The sequence below is a fragment of the Balaenoptera musculus genome, chromosome X (genome assembly GCF_009873245.2).
Source record: "Balaenoptera musculus isolate JJ_BM4_2016_0621 chromosome X, mBalMus1.pri.v3, whole genome shotgun sequence".
Classification (NCBI taxonomy): domain Eukaryota; kingdom Metazoa; phylum Chordata; class Mammalia; order Artiodactyla; family Balaenopteridae; genus Balaenoptera; species Balaenoptera musculus.
In genome coordinates this window covers 10,144,106-10,167,312 of record NC_045806.1, presented here as the reverse complement: position 1 = coordinate 10,167,312, position 23,207 = coordinate 10,144,106, and the positions used below count along the sequence as shown (strand labels likewise).

General features: G+C 42.4%; 1 protein-coding gene across 1 annotated transcript in view; it reads right to left on the bottom strand.

Moving 5' to 3' along the window:
* EGFL6 (EGF like domain multiple 6) overlaps window positions 1-21,494 on the bottom strand; it is a 294,169-nt gene extending 272,675 nt beyond the window's left edge. Inside the window, exon 1 of the mRNA XM_036839972.1 lies at window positions 20,952-21,494. The gene's annotated coding sequence lies outside the window, so the exon portion shown is untranslated. The remainder of the gene's footprint in view (window positions 1-20,951) is intronic.
* Between the last annotated feature and the right edge of the window lie 1,713 nt (window positions 21,495-23,207).

Below are 23,207 nucleotides of genomic sequence, written 5' to 3'. Positions count from 1 at the left end.
CTTAGAATTTGTGTAAGGATACCTGAAAATGGATGTAAAGCACATGCTAAGAGTTCAATAAATGATATTTTTAAAATTATTTTAAAAACGCACAATGCTGTCCAATAGAATTTTCTGCAAAGATAGAAATGCTCTGTATCTGTGCCATCCAGTACAGTAGTCCCTCACTGTGTGAAATGTAGCTAGTGTGCCCAAAGAACTGACCTTTTGTTTAGTTTTAATTAGTACACATTTACATTTAGATAGCTCCACATGGCAAGGGACCGCAGGATAGGATACTGCTGGTCTGAAGCCCTGATATATCATTGCTACTTTGACACGTTTTCTCATTTACATTTTTTAAAGCATATACTCTAGCCAGACTGACTCGGTCCAGATCCCTGCTCTCCCCTTCGCTAGCTGTGTGACACTGGCCAAGACACTTAACCTTTCTGAGCAACATAACAGTAACCGCTGCACCTGCAAAGGGGGTGGAGAGGGTGGAGGAGCCTAGCTCATTCCTGTTCATTCCTACATCTTGATTGTGTGAAAGGTCATATGATGTCACAGGGAAGAGCAGGGCACCTGGTCGCTAAGGTTACACCCCGGAAGTTCTGTGACTGTTTCTTTTTAATCTTTGCTCCCTGGGGCTGTGGGTGAGCCCTTGCAAGGGAGGCAGCAGGAACGAGGGAGTCTCAGCTCTTGGACCCACCACCAGGAACAGTTCAAGGCATTGGACCTTGTGAAGCCAGGGCTGGCTCATCAGTCCATGCTCCCAGGCTCTTGCACTTCTACCTTCTGAGTGTGCCTGGCTTGGGTTAGGATAACAAGGCATTACCAAGATAAATAAGGCCTACACTCTTGTCCACCCCTCAGTTACAGGATCTCATTTAATCCTCGCGGCATGATTTTCACCCCCAGTTGGTCGATGACGAATCTCAAGTTCACTGAGGTTGAACTGCCAAAGCCTCACTGTTACCAACAGGCTGGGATCAAGCCAGGATCTTCCGAGCTCTGTGTACTTCCCCAGCCCTCGCGCGCACGTTCAGATGCCGATCTCTGCCCCCAGCCCAGAGTCTATTTGCACTTTTTGTCAGCACCCTGGTGGATCCTCCTTTTTTGATTTGACTTGCAGATCATGCTTTGAGAAACATGACCAAAACGCCCCCCTTTCTGAAAAGAACTCCATAGTGGAGTTCCCTAAAATCAGAGGTTCTCAGCTAGAGGTGACTTTGCCCCTAGGGGACATGTGGCAATGTCTGGAGACATTTCTGGTTGTCACAAGTTGGGGGCAGGCTGCTCCTGGCATCGGTGGGTAGAGGCCAGGTACACTGCTAAACCTCCTCCAGGGCACAGGACAGTTCCTCATCGCCACCCCACCCCACCCCGGGAATTATCCAGCCCAAGTTGTCAGCAGTTGTGGGCTTGAGAAACTTTGCCTTAAATAAAGCAAAGCTGGGACCTCCAATATCCCTGGCAAAGGAATCCACAGCCTAAAATGCAAAATGAAAAAAATAACAAATTTCATTCTTGATTCGGTTTCAAGCAGCCCAGGTTCCAGGGATTTAGAGAAATTTAAGGCAATAATTCTCAACTTTCTCAGACCCGGTGGGCCTTTTTTTGTAACATATATTTTGTAACTGTTCCTTTTCTATCCTGAAATGAAGTTCAGAGATAATAAAGCTAATTATACAAATAATTAAAAAATATCAACATAATGTTATGATTGTAATATATCAGGGAGAAATAAAAAGATAATCTATAATGAAATAAAATGCATTTTGATTCGTATAAAAGCTGCACTAGTAGATAAAGTCCTCAGATGCCTGTGCCTATTTGTAGGGTCACCAAAAATGCAACTGCTGTACATGCCCATAGATACAGGTGTGCACGACAGAAGACGGGTGGTGTCATGATTTTCCAGAACAGCAAACGGCTTGTGCTAAAGTTCCATCCCAAAGAAAACACAATCTTCCAATTTACACGGTAATTTACTTCCAGAAAAACTCAACGTTCATTAAAACTGGCCTAAAAACGCTTTTTGTTTATTTGTAAAATGACGTGATGTCTGTCTTCAGATAATCCTGAGCGGGTTTTCACACACATGAATGTGTCCTTCTAGCAGGACCCGGGAGGATCCTTTGTCGTCCTGGGCTTTATGAGCAACAAACGACGCCTAAAATCCCCAGCTGTGGCTCATCAGTGTCTAAGGCAACTTCCCCTACCTCCCTACTGGTGGGAACACCAAAAACACACAGCGAAATTTCCCAAATTCCCCTTAGGGGTGTACCTTCTCTGCAAAACCACTAATTTAAGGGATTTTAGAGAGTCATTCTAATTATAAACCATTTTTGCCTTATATGCTGATTTTAATACTTAACCCCATCTCTGAGTCCTGCCTTTCCTCCCTCAAGGATGAATCCCCATGTATATGGAAAGCTGAATAGAGTTTGTACCTTAAAAATCACCCAAATGGGGCTTCCCTGGTGGCGCAGTGGTTGAGAATCTGCCTGCCAATGCAGGGACATGGGTTCGAGCCCTGGTCTGGGAAGATCCCACATGCCGCGGAGCAACTAGGCCCGTGAGCCACAACTACTGAGCCTGCGCGTCTGGAGCCTGTGCTCCGCAACGAGAGAGGCCGCGATAGTGAGAGGCCCGCGCACCGCGATGAAGAGTGGCCCCCGCTCGCCACGACTAGAGAAAGCCCTCGCACAGAAACGAAGACCCAGCACAGGAAAAAAAAAAAAAAAAATCACCCAAATGTAGCCTCAATGCTGGTCATCTCTGCCATGAAAGATCAGGATGGTGAATCTTTGCAACATCCCATTCTGTTGGGATGAAAGTGGTCCTTTTTTTCTCTCTGTACTAAATCTGTCTAATGATTTCGGCACAGAATCATATCATTTAATGGACAGAAAGCCATGCTGGAAAATGTTATGTTGGTAGCTGCTCTGTAGAACTGATGACCCATGCCAACTTTTAAGTAGTTTCAATGTTTCTCAATATTCACAATGGCTCAAGTTAAGGGAATCTTCCTGTCTGGCTTACTGTCTCCACCTTCATCCTTACTGCGCAAAGCCGTCGGGATCTCAGATGGTGGGCTCCACACGCTGCCTTCCTGGGGGCCGGGAGCAGCACACGGATCTCCGCCATACGCCCTATGCCTGTGACCTGGTCGCCCAGTGACCGAAACACTCACAACCAGGAGGCTTTTCCAGAGAAAGGAGGTTCTGGCTTCCACAGATGCCAGTTTCTCTTCTCCCTCACACTTTTGGCCACTCATATTTATCAATATCTTTCCATTTTTCAGGCAGAGAGAGTAATGTCTGGCTGCTTTGCGATGCTGATAAATGTTTATGACATTTATCAACTGCCACGGTGTAAATACCCCAAGTTGTCTGATATCAAACCACAAAGTAGGGATCACTGAACGTGGAGTTGGGGAGAGATGACCAGTGGCACACCACTGTATGGTATTTTCATTAATCAGATATAATAGACATAAATAACATCAAGAACATAGGTAATGGTAACATTTTGAAATGATTTTAGATTTACAGAAAAGTTGCACAGAGAGGTCCCATGTATTTTTCACCCAGCTTCCCCTAATATAACATCTTCTACAGTTAAAATACCATAGTCCAGGGGCTTCCCTGGTGGCGCAGTGGTTGAGAGTCCGCCTGCCAATGCAGGGAACACGGGTTCGTGCCCCGGTCCGGGAAGATCCCACATGCCGCGGAGCGGCTGGGCCCGTGAGCCACAACTACTGAGCCTGCGTGCCTGGAGCCTGTGCTCCGCAACAAGAGAGGCCGCGATAGTGAGAGGCCCGCGCACCGCGATGAAGAGTGGCCCCCGCTTGCCGCAACTGGAGAAAGCCCTCACACAGAAACGAAGACCCAACACAGCCATAAATAAATAAATAAATAAATAAATAAAATTAAACATCATTTAAAAATATATATATAAAAAAAAATACCATAGTCCACTTATCAAAACTAAGACATTATCATTGGTACCAACACATATCCTTTGGTGACAGGAAGGTGATGTGTTACGCCTAGCACGAAGACAAATGTGCACGTTGCCTAGTGTATGTAATATACACCATACCTTGTGATGAGACACCGTGACTCGCTGTGCTGAGCTTTATTTCCCTGAAAAAAAAAAAAAGGAAAGGAAGAGTTTGGTCAGAATCTGACTTTGCCTGTAGGATTCCATTGGTCTCAAGAATGGCATCTGTACTGGGTCTGTCAGGGCAAAAAAGAAGTTGAAAAACCTTTGAGAATGGGCAGTCATACAAGAGTTGTAAGCAGGAAAATAATATGAACAGATTTGAGTTTTTAAAAGTTTATTCTGGAAGCTATAGAAAGACTGCATTGAAGCAAAGAGGCCAGCTAGAAGAAACAATTGTAACAGCCCAGGTAGGACTTAATGAAGGTCGGAATTAAGACAATTGCAATGTGGATGGAGAAGCGAAGATGGTTTCAAGAGACGCTAAGGAGACAGAATCTCCAAGACTCGGCAACTGATTGACAGTATAACTGGGCACCCAGAGTTCAGTTTCTGACTTGAAGAGAATGCTGGAGAGGGGACATGTGTCAAGTTCAGCTTCCGGTAGGTTGTTGGAAGTGCTTATGGGCACACTAAGAAGCATAAGTGGATCAAATCTATCCTCAGAAACATTCCCCGCCCCCCCGCCCCCCCCCCACATGTTGGACTCTGGGATCAGTTTGTTGGGTTGAATTTCCTACGTTAAAGTTCCTTATCTTTCCCTCTGTAACATAATTTAGAGAGCAAGCAGAGAACAAAGGCAGAGGTCAACAAGGTTCTTTAAAAGCCCAATTTCTCTCCTTTTCTACTCCCTTTTAACCTGAGAATGAAAAAGAATAAAGAAGGGGTGGGTAGGGCCTATATGTCTTCCTCCTACTCTTTCCATGGAGGACACAAGACAGGGCTGGGCAGTGTTTCCATCCCTCCTGGAATTCCAAGGTGGACACTGGGAAGGGCCTCCATGTTGGCCTGAACTTGCTTGGAACGTTGCGCTGCTCACTTGGGTGTAACCTGACACATGATGTAATCGTCAGCCATCTGGAGTCATCAGCTCCAGCTGTTGGACCCTCTGCTCTGCGTCGGGGTTCAAGCCTCCCCATCTGTTCCTGGGGCCTCCCCACTTTTCTCTGCTTGAGCCTCCATCCACACCAGCTGGCTCCTTCTCGGTATTACAGATCATTTTTCTCTGATCAGTCTCTCAGTTCCAATACGTGCTGAACAGTTTAAACCACCCCCATCACTTTCATTGCCTTAGGCATTTCTAGAGATTGATTTGACGTATGCATACGTATGTGCATGTACGTAATGACCACAATGCACACGTGTACAGAACTTCATTCTTTTTAACTTTCACACACAACAATCCAGGCTCAGAAGGAGTATTTCTTCAATGCTCTTGAACTTGGGGTGGATTCTCTACAATGGCTGTGGGTAAAAAAATGCCAGGGCCTCTGACATGTTGAGGATCATCTCCAAAACCCTTCTCCACCACACTTACGAGTACTTGGAAACCACAAAAATTAAAATTTACAGCCCCAAGGGTCTATTCTATATCCTGCTTCTCTGGTCAAGCAGCTTCATTTTTGGTTTTGGCTCTGAGAATCTCGTCTGTAATTACAGTACTCAAGTTCAAACAACGTGGGGATTTTCAGGAGCGGTTGAGAAAGCCCGGCAGCTCACAGACTCTGCCCGGCAGCTGTAGCCCCGAGCCAGGGACTGTTCTCCAGCAAACCACAGGTTGAGCTTCTGAGTAATGTCTTTCACCACACCTGCGATCACAGTCATCTTCATGGGTGAAAGGGCGGAACTGACAAGAATACTTCACTTCCTCGAGGGAATATTTTAAAGCAATAGTAGTTTTCATTTACTATTTTATGTCTAATCATTTAGCACTGTTTTTTTTTTCACAATGATGATGAAAGTGGTTCCCCTTAAGACGATATCTAAAACAGTCTACTTTGTAACCCTTGGCAATCTTTATGCTTCATGCAGTCGCTAAAATATCACTTCTATTGCAGGGATTCTCAAACAGGGGTGATTCTGCACCTCGCCCCACCCCAGGGGAGGGCGCTACTGGCAGCAAAGAACTGCCTGGCCCAAATGACAATAGTGCCCAGGCTGAGAAGCCCAGCTCTACTGGATTACACACTAATTATACCACTGCCACACGGAGGAGTACACCTGATGAAGACCTGCTCCTTGAAAAGGAGCGCCTAAGAGTGTAGAACTTCAGGTGTCAGGCCATCCTTTTCACAGAATGTTTTGAGCTGTGTGAAGGCTCACCCCAGAAGCCAAAAACTGGTACCTTTATCTTGGCTCAATTCTGGGTGCCAGCAAGAATTTAGGGACTGGCATAAGGTGATGGGATTGTCTGTTCTACCAGACGATTTCGATTTAATTTTGGTGGGTGTCTGGGGCCTTCCTCTTCCTCTTCAGTGTTTTTCCCAAGACTAAGGATTTTCTTAGCCTATAGTCCCCTGGTACAGCTTAATCATACCCCTTAAGAAGCAAACAGAATTGTAAAAAAAAAATCAATAAACAGAAACCTTGATTAAATAGAGTCAGGACACCAGAAGGGGAGCTTTCATGCCCTATGATGACAGCAGAGTCCAACAGGAAGAAGAAAGACTCCTCTTCTTTCCTGGCAAGGGCTCAGCCAAAGAAAAGCCATGGACCCTGTTTACTATAACCCTTTCCCCTCTATAAAAGTGTTCTTCTCTTGATAGGCGGAGACTTGCCTGTGGCTCACCATGGTTGCAGACCCTGAACTGCAATTCTCTGCTGATCCCAGATAAACACATCTTTCCTGGAGAAATATCCGGCAGTCTATTTATTTCAGGTCAGCAATATGCAGAAAGCAAATGCAAGATCTTTTAAGATTGATTTCTCTGGTCTAAAAAAATAATAGTGGTACCAGCTGTGCTTGGGAGGAGCTCGTGACCTTGTGAAGGTTTTCATAGGTCAGCTTGCCTTCTTTTTGTTCTAAGCCATGAAACTTCTAGAAAGCCAGTCTCATCCACAAAGTTCCATTTTCTTTAATCTGCAGAGCCAGTGTTCAAGGGAGGGTTTTTGTTGTTGAAAGCTCCCATTCTCATTTTAAAAATGATCAGTATGTATTCTCTTAAAAACTAAGAGAACAGGAACCTCAAAACCCACCTTCTGAGATCAGCGTTTCCAGATTGCAGCATTATACAGTGATGATGACATTTCAGTTTTTGTCTTCCATTCCCAAATATCATGCTGCTCCTAGTGGTGGAATAGACAGGGCCAGGCCCTCTTTGGTGGACACGTGATTCTTTGCAAGCAAACGTTCAAGAAAAGAATCAGGTGATCTTTGTCTCTGCTCAGTTTCTAGTATAGTTTCCAGTTCTCAGTAAGAAATAGACTGTTAAAGATGCTAATATTTTTAGGTTGGATGATGGTATTATGGTTATATTTTTTAAAATGATCTTTATTTTTAGAGATAAATTCTTAACTATTTATGGATTAAAACAGTATAATGTCTGGAAAGTGCTTCAAAATAGTTCAGGGGAAAGGGCATGGATGAAATAAAGTTCGCCATGAGTTGAAAATTGTTTTCAACTGGTGATGAATACATGAAGGTGTATGTATGCTAATGGAAATGGTCCAGTGGAGTTGGAGCAATTGATGACCAAGAAGAGAGAAGAAACAGCGTAAGAAGCAAACATTCAAGACATGATGGACCACAAAGAGGTACCACCTCACACCAGTCAGAATGGCCATCATCAAAAAGTCTACAAACAACAAATGCTGGAGAGTGTGTGGAGAAAAGGGAACCCTCTTGCACTGTTGGTGGGAATCTAAATTGATACAGCCACTACGGAGAACAGTATGGAGGTTCCTTAAAAAACTAAAAATAGAACTCCCATATGACCCAGCAATCCCACTCCTGGGCATATATCCAGAGAAAACATACTTCGGAAAGATACATGTACCCCAGTGTTCATGGCAGCACTATTTACAATAGCCAAGACGTGGAAGCAACCTAAATGCCCATCAACGAATGAATGGATAAAGAAGATTCCACTATATATATATATATATATATATAGTGGAATATTACTCAGCCATAAAAAGAATGAAATAATGCCATTTGCAGCAATATGGATGGACCTAGAAATTATCATACTAAGTGAGGTAAGTCAAATATATGATATTACTTATATGTGGAATCTAAAAAATGATAAAAATGAACTTATTTACAAAAAAGAAACAGACTCACAGACTTAGAAAACAAGCTTATGGTTACCAAAGTGGAAAGAGGGGGGATAAATTAGGAGGTTGGGATTAACATACACACACTACTATATATAAAATAGATAACTAATAAGAACCTACTGTATAGCACAGGGAACTCTACTCAATTCTCTGTAATAACCTATATGGGAAAAGAATCTGAAAAAGAATACATATGTGTATATGTATAACTGAATCACTTTGCTGTACACCTGAAACTAACACAACATTGTAAGTCAACTATACTCCAATATAAAATAAAAATTAAAAAAAAAAAAGACATGATGGGACAGGAGGTAGATTTCAGAGACTACAGTCTCTCAAGTAATCACTATAAATTCAGCCTGAATCTTGAGCGTATTGAAAACATCTCCCTCCACCCTGGTCATTTTGCCAGATGTGGAGACATTTAGAAGATGAGGAAAGATGTTTCTAAGCCATATTAATTTATACTTTGGCTAGATTTTTCTCTTGATGTACTTAACATATTGGGAGCCACACTGAACAAATTTTGCTCCATTAAATGTCAAGGGTTTATTGAAATTGTGAACCAATTTGCTTTTTCTAAAATCTTGACCTTGTAAGGCTGATATCTGGGCTAGTATGGTCAGTGATTTTATGATAACATTTTGGTTGATGTCACTTTCTTACTCCCCCTCAAAATAATGAGTTGCATGGAACCGTAATGTTTCTTCCTCCATGAGGTCACAAGCGGGGGAAGCTTTCAAGCTGCTATCACTTTTTCCAAATAATCTCACTCATTCTGACTCCTAATTAATCTACAGTATTATGGAGCAACCAAATAAATAATCTCCTAAAGAAAGCATCCTCTCCTTGGCTATTCCACAAAACTCTGCTGACTCATTTGGTGTTGGACTAAAATTTTTCAGGCACCTAATGCCAAAGAAGCCACACTTTCCCTGAGCCATTCCCCTGCCTCCCTGCCCCTACCAAACAGGAGAAGCTCACAAGAAGCTTTGCTTTGGGTTTTCAGTACCCTGGTGAGTGAGGGGGTTTAACATGGCTTTCGGAACCACTTGTAAAGAATATATTCTACAAGTTAAAGACTCCTTTGCTAAGTTTTTTTTTTTTTTTTTTTCCCCTGGAATTCCTTTAAATGTGTATCAGATAACCTTTTATGCTCAGGTCCTGGGCTCACAAGGACTGGATTACGGCCACCTCGGTTGCCCCTTCATCGCTGGGTGTTTCTTTTAGAGAATCTATTTAGATGATCGGACTCACCAGCAAGGGGTGATACGGAGGCTACCCAGTTGGGTAAAAGCGTGATTGGAAATAAGAGTCCCAGCATCCAACAATAATAGATGCAACAGTGGTAGCAACAACACTAAGATACTCCAAAACTATACATCCACCCCAAGAATACAAATAATAACAGTAAGATGGAATTCAATTTGTAGGAGGACCCTTCAGATGAAATCTTGCTAACTTGAAATTGGAATGCAAATGAGTCCAACTGAATTCAACTGGAAGTGATATCTTCTATTTTTTTTATTCTAGATATGATGGTTTTAACTGATATGAGGTCAGGTATTTGAACCTGGCCTCACTCGTGCTTATATTTTCATACTCGATTACCTAATGTATTCAAATCTACCCCAGGTTGGTGTGGCCTACGTGTGGGTACAAGTGGTTGCTCATTTAAAATCATGCATAGTAGAGTACACTAAAGTCAGTCTTCAGCTTCTTGCCTATGGCATTTCCCTGTTTCCTTGATGGGAAACTCCAGCCTTCGGAAGGCATGCCTTTCAAGAGTTCAGTGGTAGAGATTTACTTAGAGTTCCTGGAAATGGAGCTAGGAAACCAATCAATCAACTCCATTCAATCAACAGAGGGTACATGGAATAAGCAAAAAGAGCCCAGGGAATAGGGTAGCCTGACTAGTTTGAAACCTATTTTTATCTGAGTGAATCACTTCAATTCTCTTGGCCTCAGTTTCTTCATCTGTAAAATGAGGGTTTAGAATGCTTAGCCTTTTTTTTTTTTTTTTTTTACTTTTTAAAAACTTTAAAAATCTTGAAGGTTACTTTCCATTTACAGTTATTACAAAATATTGGCTATATTCCCTGTGTTGTACAATACATCCTTGAGCCTATCTTACCCCAGTAGTTTGTACCTCCCACCCTATCTTGCTGGCCCCCCACCCCACTGGTAACCACTAGTTTGTTCTCTATATCTGTGAGTCTACTTCTTTTTTGTTATTAGAATGCTTAGTCTTTAGTTACTCTTTTTCCATTCTGATGGTCTATTTACTGAGGACTGTTTACTAGGTACAGTCCCTATAGGAAATGCAAAATTATCTGAAACCTAACACCCACCTTCAGAATGCTTCAAATCTCACTGGGAAAAAATTTTCAGCTAAAAAATACAGATATTATATGCCACGTCATGTAGTAGTGATAGGCAGATTACAAACGCTCAGACTTGAAGGGACCTTCATTTTGGTTGCTGTTTGGTAGGAAATGTGTGCAGAGGAACATAATGAGGACTTGTCCCAAGTGTTGGTTCTAACTGAAATTCATTCATTCCCAGTACTGGGGTTGGAAGACAAACACAAGAGTAAGGGGCTCTACAATGTAAAAGCTCCCAAAAGGGATACTACTATATATGACTAGCAAAGCAATGCAATATGGTCCAAAGCCCAAGGGGCCTTATAAACTCTGAGGGATATCTGTTAAATTGAGTTGCATGGATGAGGAAAAGCTTCCCAAAGAGGTAACAACTGAGATCGGCCTGGACTGTTGGAAGGAAGCCATTCCAATGAAAATCAACATGGTAACAGTTCCATGTTTCCCATACATGGCTGTGTGGAGCTCAGGAATCTATAGTTTAAAAAAAATATGATTCTGATGTTCAGCCAGATTTAAGATCCAATGCATTATTAGTCATATCTCCATGGAAGCACTGTGTTCAAATTAGGAACTTTTAGTTCAAAAGAGAGCTGTAGAACTTGGAGAGAGTTCAGAGAAAAGCAAGCAAAGCCATTAAAAGTTCGGATGGTGGAATTCTAGAAAAAATGGTAAATGAAATAAAGAATGTTGAGGGGGAAATAAGACTTCAAATATGCAAATCACTATTCTATGGGTGGTAGCTGACACTTGTTCTTTGGGTGCATCCAGAATGAGAAAAGTGGGAGTGAGCAAAAATGGGAGCAGTTGGGATTTAAAACAGATCGCAGGCAAAGTCCTGACAAGACCAGTGAGATGCTGGTATCCATGTAGACTTTTTTAAGGTATAATTTGCATTAATTTTAAAGGACAGGACTTAGACCAGGCAAAATATTATTGCTTCATATATATTCAGATTACTCAGGGCTAACCCCTTATCTACATCTACCAAGGAACCACAAACAAGGGTACATTTGCAAAATTTAGATTCACATGTTCCTGGTGATTGTAGACACTTTGCATGTGCTTGGAGGATGGAGAATACATAGGGAGAGATCTTTTTTGTCCCTATAAATGTTAGAGGACAGAAAAAACTGCATTGAGTTTTTAAAAATTCTCAAGCTTTCCAGCAGTTGGCCATGATGGAGGTCCACTGCCATTGGTCCACTAAGTGGAGACAGCCTAGAATCAGAACACAGAATATCAGGTCTGGAAGGGAGGCTGTCCAGTGCTTCTCCAAGTGTAGTTGAGAAACAATCAGAGTGGGGATGTCCTAAGTCTTCTTCTAAAAAAAGGAATTCTGTGGTTTTATAAATTTATATAATCCTGAGTTAAAAAGTTAAACAGATTCACTTATTGCAGGGATTCCCAGAGGCTTCATTCTTACAGAAGGGCATAGTAACAAGCATTGTTGTATCTCATCAGATCATTTCTCTATGAAATACACTTTGAGACAAAGGGAATGATCTGGACCAGCTCCTTCCTCTATCCTTAAACAATAGCATCTGAAGTTCAGAGAGATAAAGAGAGTTACCTGACGTCATATACAGGCAATAATAGATTGAAGAGTAGAAGCAAGTCTCCCAACTTTTTGGAGAGTGCCCTTTTCAGGACCCCATTCTGCGATAGCTATACACCCACGTTAGCCAAATAGTCACCACGTCCAATGTACATTTGGGACGACCCAATGTGTACAGTTGGTATACACCCAGTGGAGCAATGTTGAGAACCCAAAAGCCAAAGGGATCAACTGCTAAGCTCACAATGCCATGAGGACATGATGTGATACTGACCAATGAAAAAGTTGTGGCTGGAACTGACCTTCTGCAGGGGAGAAAACTTTGCCACCCCAAACTGTGTCTCTTTGGCATGAGGGTTAATTTAGGCTGATTCTTTTTAAGAAACAGAAGACTCAGGAAGTTTTCTTTTTACTTCCCTCTTAGCTGCTTAAAGACTTTAGATAAAGGGCCTGTGGCCAGAATAGAGCAGTCACCAGAAATATCTTCAAAGAATATGGGGCTAGGTGTAGTTGGGGTACCGGGCAGGCCCAGAGATGAGAGCCCACTCTGTGTCCCATTGTCTCTGCAGGACCCAGCACACATTTGTTTACCAAACACGTGCTTTTCTATCTCCACGTCAATTGCCTTCCTCCCCTTTGAAGTCTCAAACTTCTACCCCAACATCCTCTTTTGTCTTTAGCTGAAGATGCTGTTTAAGGTGAGGGCTTTGGCCATTTTGGCGAGTAACTCAGTTTTCCTGGGTCTCTCCCATGTATACATGTTATTAAACTTTTGATTTTCTCCTGTTAATCTGTCTCATGTCAATTTAATTCTTAGACCAGCTGGAAGAACTAGAAGGGTAGAACATTTCTTCCTCCCCGACATTTATAACCATTATATTTGTAGATCGTCTCAGGTCAGCGTTCTAACATACCCTGTTATTATACCGCAACACAAAGTTCTGTGCAAAGGTCTCGATTTTTTTTTTAGAGAGACTTCCTTTCTGAATGCTATTCTAGGATTTGGACCTGTGGTTTATATGTACATACACATTTACCTCAAGCAAGGGCTAGAGGGTAGCAAAGGAGAATGGTGTGCAGATGGGTGTTGGGAGTGAAGTAAACTGCTTGATGATGCCACCCATTAGGTGGTTTCTGATACAGCGATTCTTTATGATAGTGAGATATATACATATATATCTATGCCGCTTACACCCAAGAATAGAAAGTATTAATCCGTGTATCTGAGTAGCAGCCACGTATCACTATTTAAGCATAAATTCCTTATTATAATCTTTATTTTGGACCATTTTATACAAAATGGGATGAATTTACTTTTGAACAAAATATCCAGAGTAGTAAAAAGAACTGAAACCAAATAATGGCTATTTTCTAAAAATAAATATTTAAGAGCTTTTTGGAGTCTCTGTTTCGGATGGAGTTTTTCAAAGCCTGCTATATTGGTGCCTGTTGGTAGAAGCTGACTCCTGCTGTCTATTGCTTGGGTGCAGAGGCAGAATATTCTGTGGGTATATTTTAGCCATTTTTATGCTGAGATGAATAGGCTATTTGAAGTGAAGGGAGGACTGGTAGTTCCTGTTGAAATAAAAGGATCATAAGTCCGTTCATGCCAAACTGTGAACACAGTTAGACAATGCACTGAAGGCAATTTTTATTTGGTAATTACTGTCTTTGTTCAGAAGCTTTGCCAATGCTGACTGAAAAGCTCCCAGAACAAAACAGTGAAAGGATACAGTCCCCTCATTAGCCTAAACTGCATTTGAATTATTCCTGCCTTTTGTGACATTCTGGTTTTCTTTTTAAACAAAGGGTTAATGTGCTTTTTAATTTGTGTATTTAAAATCAAGGGGGATGGGAGAGGATCGTTATCTCCTATGTTTCTAATCTTGACTAAAGGGGGCCTTTGGAATGAGACCAACAGACTTTCTCCTTTGAGAGCTTTGCATTTATGGCTGCTTCCTGAAAGGGCAAGAGTCACCAAGTAAGTCAAATGGCTACAAAATCTCCTGAAGACGGGAGGAATGAATGAGCATATTGAAACATCTTTCCAATAAAAGCGAGTACACACAATACCCATATTAGCAAATACTCTTTCTTTGGGGGCATCTTGAATCTCTGTTATATTATCATCAACATAGAGATATTTGGCTCTTGTAAGCCATTCCCTTAGTCCTTCAGGATGTCAATGCTGAGAGAGAGAGAGAGAGAGAGAGAGAGAGAGAGAGGGAGAGAGGGAGGGAGGGAGGGAGGGAGGGAGGGAGGGAGGGAGGGAGGGAGACACTAGGAATGACTATATGACCATTATGGTCACTCAAGACTTCCATGCAAGGTTGTAGGTAAAATAAAGTCTTCTCTATCTTGTTTAAAGATCCATTATTCAATTCAAAGAACATTTATGAATAGAGGGAAGAGACAAGATGGCAGAGTAAAAGGACTTGAGCTCACCTCCTCTCATGAAAACACCAAAATCACAACTGACTGCTGAACGACTGTCGACAAAAAAGACTGGAACCTACCAAAAAAGATATTCTACAGCCAAAGACAAAGAAGAAGTCACAACAAGATGGTAGAAGGAGCACATTCACGATATAATCAAATCCCATACTCGCCAGGTGGGCAACCCACAAACTGGAAATAATTATATCGCAGAGATTCTCCCACAGGAGTGAGAGTTCTGAGCCCCACTTAAGGCTCCCCAGCCTGGGGGTCTGGCATTGGGAGGAGGAGCCCCCAGAGCATTTGGCTTTGGAGGTCAGTGGGGCTTGAGTGCAGGAGCTCCACAGGACTGGGGGAAACAGAGACTCCACTCTTGCAGGGCATGCACAAGTTTTCACATGCACTGGGACCCAGGGCAAAGCAGTGACTCCCATAGGAGCATAAGCCAGAACTACCTGCAGGTCTTTGAAGGTGTCCTGGGGAGACGGGGGTTGGCTGTGGCTCACCATGGGGGAAAGGACACTGGTGGCAGAGGCCCCGGGGAAAACTCATCAGTGTGAGCTCTCCTGGAGGTGGCCATTTTGGCACCGAGACCTGGCCCCACCCAGCAGCCTGCAGGCTCCAGTGCTGGGATGCCTCAGGCCAAGCAACCAACAGGGTGGGAACACAGCCCCACCCATCAGCAGACAGCCCCTCTAAACACACCCCTTGACACAGCCCTGCCCAACAGAGGAACAAGACCCAGCTGCAACAACCAGTGGGCAGGCACCAGTCCCTCTCACCAGGAAACCTGCACAAGCCCCTGGACCAACCTTACCCACCAGGAGGCAGACACCAGAAGCAAGAGGAACTACAAACCTGCAGCCTGAGAAACGACCAGAAACACAGAAAGTCAGACAGAATGAGACGGCAGAGGAATATGTCCCAGATGAAGGAACAAGATAAAATCCGAGAACAATTAAGTGAAATGGAGATAAGCAATCTGCCTGAAAAAGAATTCAGAATAATGATAGTAAAGATGATACAAGATCTCAGAAAAAGAATGGAAGCACAGACTGAGAAGATACAAGAAATATTCAACAGCTAGAAGATTTAGAGATGAACAATACAATAACTGAAATGAAAAATACACTAGAAGGAATCAATAGCAGAATAACTGAGGCAGAAGAACGAATAAGTGACCTGGAAGACAGATTGGTGGAAATCACTGCTGCAGAACAAAGAAAAAAGAATGAAAAGAAATGAGGACAGTCTAAGAGACCTCTGAGACAACATTAAACACACTAACACTCACATCACAGGGGTCCCAGAAGGAGAAGAAAAAGGGCCTGAGAAAATATTTGAAGAGATAATAGCCAAAAACTTCCCTAACATGGGAAAGGAAACATTCAAGACCAGGAAGCGCAGAGAATCCCATACAGGATAAACCGAAGGAGGAACATGCCAAGACACATATTAATCAAACTGACAAAAATTAAAGACAAAGAGAAAATATTAAAAGCAACAAGGGAAAAGCAACAAATAACATACAAGGGAATCCCCATAAGGTTATCAGCTGATTTTTCATCAGAAACTCTGCAGGCCAGAGTGATGAAAGGGAAAAACCTACAACCAAGAATACTCTACCCAGCAAGACTCTCATTCAGATTCGATGGAGAAATCAAAAGCTTTACAGACAAGCAAATGCTAAGAGAATCCAGCACCACCAAACCAGCTTTACAACAAATGCTAAAAGAACTTCTCTAGGTGGAGAAGAAAAGTCCACAACTAGAAACAAGAAAATTATGAATGGGAAAGCTCACCAGTAAAGGCAAACATACAATAAAACTAGGAAATCATCCACACACAAATATGATATCAAACCCAGCAATCATGAGGAGAATACAAATGCAGGATATTGGAAATGCATTTGAAATTAAGAGACCAGCAACTGCTATATCAAAACCTCGTGGTAACCACAAACCAAAAATCTACAATAGATACACACACAAAAAAGAAAAAGGAATCCAAACACAACACTAAAGCAGTCATCAAATCACAAGAGAAGAGAACAAAAGAGGAAGGGAAGAAAAAAGACCTACAAAAACAAATCCTAGGACTTCCCTGGTGGCACAGTGGTTAAGAATCCACCTGCCAATGCAGGGGACACGGGTTCAAGCCCTGGTCCGGGAAGATCCCACAACTACTGAGCCTGTGCTCTAGAGCCCGTGAGCCACAACTACTGAGCCTGCATGCCGTAACTACTGAAGCCTGTGTGCCTAGAGCCCATGCTCCACAACAAGAGAAGCCACCGCAATGAGAAGCCTGAGCACCGCAACAGAGTAGCCCCTGTCCGCTGCAACTAGAGAAAGCCCGTGCTCAGCAATGAAGGCCCAACACAGCCAAAACTAAATAAATATATAAATAAATTTATTAAAAAAACAAATCCTAAACAATCAACAAAATGGCAATAAGAGCATACATATTGATAATTACGTTAAATGTAGATGGATTAAATGCCCCAACCAAAAGACATAGACTGGCTGAATGGATACAAAAACAAAATGCATCAATAAAAAATAATAAAAACAAAACAAAACCGGTATATATGTTGTCTATAAGAGACCCATTTCAGATCTAGGGACACATACAGACTGAAAGTGAGGGGATGGAAAAAGGTACAAAGGGGAAAGGTAGGGGGGAGGGATAAATTAGGAGGTTGGGATTAGCATATACACACTACTATATATAAAATAATTCAACAAGGACCTACTGTATAACACAGGGAACTCTACTCAACACTCTGTAATAACCTATATGGGAAAAGAATCTGAAAAAGAATGGATATATGTATATGTATAACTGATTCACTTTGCTGTACACCTGAAACGAACTCAACATTATAAATCAACTATACTCCAATGTAAAATAAAAATTAAATTAAAAAATGAAAACAAAACAAACAAAAAAAACCAGCAACAACAAAGAACACTTATGGAACACATTGCATGTGCTCAAAGTTACTTCCAGATTGTCTTTCTAACATTGCCAATAATCTAATTGGGCGACATGCTGCTTATTATGTGGTTCTGTTTGGCCTGGAAATATTGGAAGATGAAGATACTACGTGAAAAGACATTCAATTCAACAACTGTTAATTGATACCGACTTTATGGTAGTTATTGGAGGTAGAAGATGAATAAGTCACAGCCCCTCCATTAAGGAGGCTGATAATTAAACAGTATCAGTGGTGCTTGTGTCCAAATATTTATTATTCAAATATTCACAGATTGTTCAGGGAAGCAGAAGTCAATGTAACATTTAAAAATATACTAAGGAACTGACTACTTAGTAAAATTTGTCCCCAGCCAAGCATCCCTCTTTGACACTAAGGCATATCCCTACCTATTGGGTCGGCATCTTTGGTAACGTCGACCAAAAAAATGCAGAAGGCTGTAAGTAAGAGTTTATTTGGGGTCTTAAGAATTGCAATTTGGGAGACACAGATTTGGGTAAAGCCAAAAGTGTTCTGGGTAAGAGCAAGAATCAGGAGCTTATAAAGGTGAAAGACACAAGGCTGTACTCTGACACAAGAAATATTTGTCCTTAAGGGATAGGCTGTCATGAGTTATTTTAGGGTAAGGGTCCAATAAGTGTCTTGAGTTTCTGGAACACTGTCCAGATGTTGTGGATGGCTGTGTTAAGACAATGAGTGGTCAAAAGGTCAGATTCCATCCCGGCTGAGATGTACATAAGTCATACATCCTCAGTGGTCTCCTGGCTCCATTTTAGAGAGCTCTCTTAGCAATACTGACTCCATTTTTATTTTCCTTTCACACTAGTGAGTATTTGAAGATGAAGATCTTAAATGAAAAGCCATTAAATTCAGCTAACGTTAGTTGGTGCCTACTTTATGCCAGTCATTGGCGGTACAAGGTAAGTCACATCCTCTCCATTAAAGAGTTCTTAATCTAGTCTAGGAGCCTGGCAAATAACTGTGTCATTGAACGTAGGTATTGTAAAATCTAACAAAGCAATGCAAATAGTTTTTAACTGAAATCACACAGCTTGCTAACATGAAGGATTTCACAAAGCTGATGATGCAGGAGAATGGCTCAAATCGTTGGCAAAGCCAAAATAAGAATCTGCTGCAATTAGCATTGGAAGAAGAGAAAATGAACAAGGATGGAATACTGTCTGGGATGAGAGTTATTCAGAGCAGCTGTCTTGTGTCCATTTCTCACTCTGAAGCAGCAATCCCAACCTCCTCTCCAAATGAAGGCTAACGGAATGCGGCACCCAAAAATATGCCTCTTTGGCATAAAGAATATTTTGAGCTGATTATTTTTGAGAAAAAGCAGACACAAAAGAAACTCTGAAAAGAGTAGAACTTACTCTTTTGTAAGGGAAATTTACATTTAGAAAGGAAATCTCCGCTTGCGAGGGTGTCTCCCTCTGTATCAGGAAGAGAAATTCTTACCAATGGAGAAGGCAACCTTATCCCTGTTTACCGTGCTGAAGACAATATTTAAGGTGGTTATGGCTTAGACCATGTTTACTCAGTTTTCCTGGGTCTCTCCTATGTATATAGGAGGTACACATGTTATGAAACTTCTCTTTGTCTTTCTCTTGTTAATCTGTCTTTTATTACAGGGCGTAGGAGTCTCAGCCAAGAACCTAGAAGGGTAGAGGGAAAATTATTTCTCCTCCCCTACAATGTCAGAATATGGGGTTTGAAAAAAAAAAGATTTGAATATCAAGGGCTTTAGCGAGGTCTCTGTGGGAAACTGAGGAAACCTTCAAATGTTTTTATAAGATGACCTTTGCAACCGTGCCTGAAAGTCAGCTGCGAAGAGAGGGCCACACAAAACCATCATAGTTTTTCCAGAACAATTATGGCCAAAGAGAAATCAACATGTGTCATTGTTGTTCGTTTTAAGAATACATGGCAAGTGTATTGAATTTTTAATATTTGAGAGTGTATAAAATTATTTTCCTATTTTTTAAAAGTAAAAAATTTTTTTTCAGAATGAAATTATGGTCCAATCTTTTTTTTCAGTGCTTACTAATGACATTTGGTTCCTATTTTAGGTGGATTTGTTTTAAATGGCCTTTTTCAGATACATATTATCCTTGGATAACGAAGGCTTCCAGTATTTATGAAACAATATGATAAGCGTGTATAGAGAGATAAGCATAGACAGAAATGGGAGAAGGGCTGAAACGGAAGGATTCTACTTTTGAAATATACCGTAGGCAGGCACATTTCCTGTGGATATTTTATTGCAATACTCTTTTGAGTTAGATGCTCTCAGGGTTCAGCCTGTAGGAATATGATAATGACGATGAATAAATGATAATAATGATGACTGGTTTCTGAATTAGAGACAAACACCCAGCTCGGGTTGGTTGTCCAAGATGCTGGAAGCCCAGATTTGCTTGCTGCCTCTGACATCTGATTTGATCCCTTGCTCTAAGGCTGACAACCCCGTGACTCACATTATCCTAGGTCACCTCCATATGTGCCAGATCATTCAGGGTCTTGAGGAATGCAGGTTCCTAAGCCATTTCTCTCTTGCTGGGAGAACTGACAAACCAGGGAAAGAGTGGAGTGTTTGCTGGTAATTCTAGGAAGCCTTCGCCAGGGGCAACCATTTGTATTCATTCCAATTCCTCTCCTCCACCTTTTAAAAGCCTTGATTCTGAGTGATAGAAATCTAAGATCTAAAAGAGGATGACTTTGGCAATAATGTTGGTTTGGAAAATCACTTAAAGTGCTGGTGTTCCATTCCTCACAGTAAATTGGAGATGGATGAATAAAATGGTCTTGGATTCCAGTGACCAGGAGCAGAGCAGATGCTCCTTTACACGTGTCCTATCAGAGTTACTTAAAGCTCAGAGTTGGGAGAACTGACCCAGTAATGTTACATTGCTCTTCTGCAAGCTTTTACCTCTCCCATCTTACTCCTCCTTTACTTTCCTGCTGGTGACTCTCTAGATGTTCTATTCCAACAGCTACAAGGCTGTTGAAGACGTATGGTTTTAAGACACATTCATCCTGTAACCCAAATACTTCTGGCTTCCCTTGGGACCCATCATAGTACAGAGTCACATTGCAAAACAACCAAAACTAACGTTTCAAAAAGCATGGAAAACATATATAACTTTATAGAAGTCTCTCAGACTAAGGGCATTATGATTCAGAGCACACAGCCCAATTTCTAAGAATCACCAGAGACGTCCACCTCTGCAGTGCCACTCGGTACAGGGTGACAGCTTCAGTTCCACCTCCGACCCCCACTCCCCACCCTCAAAACCTTTTAAACTCTTACCTGAAGCTCCCTGGCTCGTCTCTGCCTCACAGCCTTTTCCTTTCAGGATTGTTTCTTCCTAAAAACAGCTCCTGCTTCTGCAGCATAAACCTGCCTGGCCTTTCCTCCTTCCTGACTTCCATCTTGCCGCTCTAGGCCAAGGAAAACAGGCACAGCTGTGAAGGCTCATTTACCTTCGTCATACCTTAATGTTCATGTACTCTGAATATTTCGTCTCTGTCAGAATCCCTTAAGGGAATTCTGCCATTACCTTGAGCAAAAATCCCTCGAAAATGGCTTTTCGCATGACACTGTCCGTCCTCCTGCAGTTTCTCTTCAAAGCGGCTCTGCAGACGTTTTCTGTAAAGGACCAAGTAGTAAACATGTTTGCCATTGCAGGTTTTAAGGCCTCTGTTGCACCTACTCAACTCTGCCATCGTGGCAGGAAAGCAGCCACAGGTGCTATATACGTGAAGGGCGGCTGTGTTCCAAAAAATCTTTATTTGTAAAAACAGGCTGGCGAGCCCCGCTCTAAACACGGCTTCTCAACTGTAGCTGTGCGTCAGTATCACCTGGGGAGCTTTTTAAACTCTTGGCACTCTGGCCACACCCCAGACCAATTAAATTAGGATCTCTGGGGGCGGGACCCCAGCGTCAGTATTTTAAAATTCCGCAGGTGAGTCCAATTGTTACCGAGTCCAAGCTCGCTCTGCTCCCCGCAAGACAGGCCAATGAATCGGAGACGAGGTGCTTATGCAAGGAAGACGATTTTATCCGGAAAGCCGGCAGACCGAGAAGATGGCGGACTAGAGTCTCTGAAAAACCATCTTATCGGGGTCTGGATGCCAGTTTCTTTTATAGTACAGAGCGGGAGGAGATGAGGAAGTAAAGTAAAAAGGCCGTAAGTTTTGCAAATATCACCTGGAACGGCCAGCCTCGGGGAGGGGATGTGTTAATTTCTTCTTGCCTGTAGCCATTCACAGGTGGGAGGGGTCTGGATGTTTCCCTGAACAAAGGCACTTTGGTTTAACATTCAGGCAGAGGGGCAGGGTTCCCCGAGGCGGGCCACTATGTCCAGACAGTATCCTTTTAGTGAACAAAAGCAGCGGAAAGCAAAGGTTAAAGTAAAAGAAACAGGGCTTCCCTGGTGGCGCAGTGGTTGAGAGTCTGCCTGCCGATGCAGGGGACACGGGTTCGAGCTCCGGTCCGGGAAGATCCCACATGCCGCGGAGCAACTCGGCCCGTGAGCCACAACTACTGAGCCTGCGCGTCTGGAGCCTGTGCTCCGCAACAAGAGAGGCCGCGACAGTGAGAGGCCCGCGCACCGCGATGAAGAGTGGCCCCCGCTCCCCGCAACTAGAGGAAGCCCTCGCATAGAAAACGAAGACCCAACACAGCCAAATAAATAAATTAATTAATTTAAAAAAAAAAAGGAAAAGAAACAGATCCAGTATGTAGGCAGATTTGGCTCTTCCCTGTTACACAATGTGCAGCCAAGGTTAAAAACATCTGTTCTGAAATCTCTCATCAGTCCTGTATCCCACCTGGAGGATCGCGATTGAGCTGGCCCTGAGTGGGTTGCACATGTGCATAGATATTAATCACCCCGCCCCGACGATGGCCACGTGGGGTCTCCTGTGAGTAGCCTCACTGCTTGACCCTATGTTAGAGTTACCATAATTCCTTGAACAAGAATAGGTGGGGCATTTTTGGTTTTTTTGGATAAGCTAACTTTAACTATTGACTCTTTTTTAAACTGAGAAATATCAATGCATTCAACTGACACTTCTTGGTTCTACAGGCTACATTTAAAACTGTGATTTTAACAGGATTGTCTCTCTCGAGTGAGATTAAAAAGAACTTGGTGTTTTCTGCCAGTAAATCAGAAATTCACTCCTGAGTCCACAGCTGTGCTTCTTCTCAAATCTTCCAGAGCACGTCTGAGCTGGCCCCAGTGGAGGGCTGGATTAGGCTAATACTTCCCTATTTTCATTAGAAGCCAGGTTCAAGCAGATGAAAATGCTGTTTAAGTCAATCTGAAGTTCACGTGTCCACAACCATTTTACTTGAAGTACAACACTTTCTAGAGACAAATGCTTCGTGGATAGGACTTCATAGGACCTGATGTATTGCTTCCCTGCCGTCATTGAGGAAAGCCTCGCAGCTGGCCATCGCCCAGGAGACAGATCAGCTGCTTTCCCCTTCCTCGGAAGCCTTGGACTGTCACGAACTTTCAGTGTCTTCGGAATATTGACCTAACAGGAAGGCACT